Source organism: Acomys russatus, chromosome 20 (genome assembly GCF_903995435.1).
Source record: "Acomys russatus chromosome 20, mAcoRus1.1, whole genome shotgun sequence".
Classification (NCBI taxonomy): domain Eukaryota; kingdom Metazoa; phylum Chordata; class Mammalia; order Rodentia; family Muridae; genus Acomys; species Acomys russatus.
Window position 1 is genome coordinate 39,305,961 of NC_067156.1, and position 4,492 is coordinate 39,310,452.

At 38.0% G+C, this 4,492-nt stretch overlaps 1 pseudogene; it reads left to right on the top strand.

Moving 5' to 3' along the window:
* Positions 1-1,628: 1,628 nt before the first annotated feature.
* On the top strand, positions 1,629-2,255 carry LOC127204503 (glyceraldehyde-3-phosphate dehydrogenase-like; annotated as a pseudogene).
* Positions 2,256-4,492: the final 2,237 nt, after the last annotated feature.

Below are 4,492 nucleotides of genomic sequence, written 5' to 3' on the forward strand. Positions count from 1 at the left end.
AAAGAGTTAAAGCCAGCATAGCCCCATTCATAAGATGTTGTGGGGAAAACCAACTCATGTACCCATTAACCGCACTTACTCTGTGAGGGAAGCAAATGTGTTCAAGTCTAATTTGTTTTGCTATACCAGTAATATAAAGAAGAACTTATGATGTTTTATGCCTAGAATATGATGAGAATTCAACTCTTCATATTTCATTTTAAAAAACATCCCCACTTTGCTATAATTCCAGAGCCTTTCTCTACTAAAACCTGTCAGAACAGTATTAAGATTCCTGTGGTGGTTTTAATGTGACTTCTCATCCAATATTTTTAGTAATGAACTTATACAACCACACGACATGACTATTGTTGTAAATGCAGCCTTTTGGAGTAAGAGTTTTATAGTCACTCATATTTATTTTTCCTAGTAGAAGCAGCATTTGGGAGCAGCAAAAAGTACAAATGAAAACATAGAAGTGAATTATGGATTCTTTCGTTGCTTTGTACATCTTTACCTAGAATTATTTTATGGATTACTTTTGTGGGTTTATAAAATATAAGAAAAGAAAGATGAGGAAGGGAATTGCCACTAGAAAAATTCCAAGGTAGAAGAAAATGCAGGCATTTGCTGAAGGCCTGTTAATGCTGAGCTGTGGATTATGTGGCTGGCCTATCACTTTACCATCTGCCCATCATGTTTGGACTTTTCAGAAAGTGGAACTTTCCAGCATCCGTTATTTATCAGGGTCACTTTATCCTAACGGGTTCATAATGGAGTCCTATCTTTAAGCACACTTTAGTCTACTGTGAAAAATAACACTAAATAGTTTGTAGGCCACTAGAAAATACAAAACCTTTAAAAGATGTAAATTACTCTTTTAATTGCTTCTGCTTCCTAATGAACCTGTATATAGTTCAGTTAATGCAAAAAAAAAAAATTGTATTAGACATGTTTCTGTTGCTGTGATAAAATCCATGACCATTTACAGAAGGAAGGTTACTGTCTTATGGTTCCAGATTGCTAAGAGCCCACTAGCATCATGGTGGGAAGGATGGCAGCAGGTAGAGACAGCAACTGGAGCACCAAGCTGAGAGCGCGCATTTTAAAGCAAAAGCAGGAAGAAGAGAAAACAAGTTGGGACTGGCACAAGTCTTGGGTAATCAAAGCCTGCCCCAGTAATAAACTTTCTTCAGGAAAGCCATGCCTCCTAAGACTCCCTTAAAAAGCACAAATAGAACACAGGTACTCAACTACCAGAAACTCTGGGTGACATTAACATTCAAACTATGATACAAATCTAAGAACTTTGAAGCAGAATTTTATGCAGGAATAGGAGAGTATTTAGCAATCAATAATATAAATAGTCATGCAAAAGTAAAAGATATTAGATAGCATAAACAAAACCTTTGCAGACAATATGGAAATAGTTTATTGATAATAACGTTACTTAAAGCATACTATATTTTTTCTGCCAAAGTATAATATTAATTTGTCTGAAATAATAGTGAAATGGTTTTTTTGTTTTGTTTTGTTTTCCCTGAAACCATCCTCAAAATTAGACTGTACACTCTTGTGTGTGATAAAGCACACTACACTGTCCACTATATTTGTAAGCATGGACAATTTTAAATGTTAAAACTGCCTCCATGTTTGTGATGGGTGTGAACCACGAGAAGTGTGACTACTCACTTAAAATTGTCAGCAATGCTTCCTGCACCACCAACTGCTTAGCCCCCCTGGCCAAGGTCATCCATGACAACTTTGGCATTGTGCAAAGACTTATGCCATCACTGCTACAGTCCATGCCATCCCTGCTACACAGAAGACTGTCGGTGGCCCCTCTGGAGGCTGTGGCATGATGGCCCTGGGGCTGCCCAGAACATCATCCCTGCATCCACTGGTGCTGCCAAGGCTGTGGGCAAGGTCATCCCAGAGTTGAATGGGAAGCTCACTGGCATAGCTTTCTGTGTTCCTATTTGCAAAATGTCTATTGTGGATCTCACATGCCAACTGGAGAAACTTTCCAAGTATGATGACATAAAAAAGGTGATAAAGCAGGCTTCTGAGGACCACTAAAGGGCATCCTGGGCTACACTGAGGACCAGGTTGTCTCCTTTGACTTTAACAGTGACTCCCACTCTTCTACCTTTGATGCTGTGGCTTGCATTGCTCTCAATGACAACTTTGTGAAGCTCATTTTCTGGTATGACAACAAATATGGCTACAGTAGCAGGGTGGTGAACTTCATGGCCTACATAGCCTCGAAGGAGTAAGAAGGCCTGGATCACCCACCCCAGCAAGGACACGACAGCAAGAGAGAGGCCCTCGACTGCTGAGGAGTCCTTGTTCCAACTCAGCTTCTGACATAGATCATCTCTCCTCACAGTTTCTATCCTGGACCCACAGGGTAACAGGAGGTACCCAAGGAGGCCCACTCTCATGAATACAACTTATAAAGTTCACTGCACCTAAAAATCAAAAATGTTAAAACTATAAATTGTATAAAACTTAGTCTCTCCGCATAAATTTTGTCTCTGATAATTTTTAAAGATTTATTTATTTTGATTGTATGTGCTTTTCCCACATGTATGTAAGTTTTCTAGGTGTGCATCTAATGTTTAGAGAAGTCAAAAGAGGACATTGAATCCGCTGGAACTGGAGGTACAGATGTTTGTGACCTGCCATAGGGATGCAGGGAGCTGAACCTGGGTCCTCTTCAAGAGCAGTAAGTGCTCTTACCACTGAGTAATGACTCCACCCAAATTTTTCCATGTCTAATTTTCAATGGTAAGATAAATAAAGCAAGAAGACTGTTGTCAAGTTCCCATTTGGCTGAAAACTGGGAAATCCATTTACTGATAGATTATTAGGACAGAGAATAGCCACGGTGGAAAGTATAAAGTCTTTTCAATTCATTGAAATTCTACACTGAGCACTGGAGATGAAGCTGAAGGTTTAAGGTAAAGCAAAATGTAAACACTAAATATGAACCAAATTACAAAAATAATTAAATATTTTGGAGAAGCAAAAGATACCTCAAGAAATAAAACTGAGCCTTTATACATAAAGGAATGATAATAATAGCAAAACATATCAAATAAGAATTGAAAACATAGCAGATCATCAGAGCCTAAAATGCTATATGTAAAATCTACTACAAATCATGAACACTAGTGTAATTAAACACAAAATATCAAAATAAAAAGCACAAATATGATAGCTTTTCTTGGCTGTCAAGTTTACCTCTGGAATTAGCTGTAAGCCAAAAATGGGGGCACGTAAGTGAGGTTTGCTTTGTTTTGTTTTGTTTTTTGCTAATTTTGATGTATAAAGATCACCTCCTAATCAGGGTCTTGAGATGGAAGACAACACCTTTAATCTGGGTCACTTCTGCTGAAAGCCGACATAGGGATGCGGGGGGCGGAAGCTCTTGCTCTCTATCTGCTCGTCCTCGACTTGCTAGCAAGCCCATTCTTGCCCTAGCATTGTAACCTACTTCTTGAGAATTCCAGTGAATACTGAAAACCAACTGAGACATTCACACTCAGACTGAGCAACTATTGAAGTTTTGGACTTTTCCTTCCTTGTTGGATTAGCTGGACCACAGCCTGTTAGCTATTCCAGTAATCCTCCTTTTATATAAAGATAGATCTATTCTATAAATTCTGTTAACTCTAGAGAACGCTAACACAACACACAAAAGTAGTTATTATACATGAGATAAGACTAGCCACTGTTTTTACCATAAGAGAATATTGTCATTGTCTTTATGTTAATATTCACCAAAAATAAATAGAGAAAGTATTAAGAAGTAAGGCTGGTAGTAGCTTCAAAAAGAAGAAATGGAAATCCAACAAACTAAGATAGAAATTGGAGATAATTCATAGCTCTGCCTCTACCTCTCCCTCCCAAGTACTGGATTAAAGGCAGCAATTTGTCCAGCGAATACTTCCACTTTAATGCATCATTTCCAGTAATTTTTAAAAGAAACCTATAGTTTATGAGTGGTGGTATAGAGTGGTTATCCTAATACTCAGGAAACAAAGGCAGAGGAGATGGAGTCCAAGGCCATTGAGGAATATTTATTCATCCTGTTTCAAAAGGAAAACAGACCTCTCAAAATAATTTTAAAGTTACAACATGCTCCTTACATGCTGACTGCTGACTAATAATTTTCCCAGAAACTCATAAACTTGTTGTCTATCAGTCACACTGGGAATGCTTGGAAATAGCAAGGGATGTGAACGGCACAAAATTCACCATGCTATTGTAGCGCCAGAGTCAACTGAGCTATTCCTGTGGGAACTAAACTTCAGATTATGCAGCAGTGCTTCTCAATGCATTGACGAAGAATTGTGCAGAAAAAAATTATGAATTCAAAATATCTGGGGTGATTTTAAAACATTATAACTTAAATGACTAAAAACTTACCTTTTACTAAAGAAAAAATAATTTATTTTTAGTGTGGTGTGTGTGCATGTAGGTAAGGAGGTCAGAGGACATTTTGCAG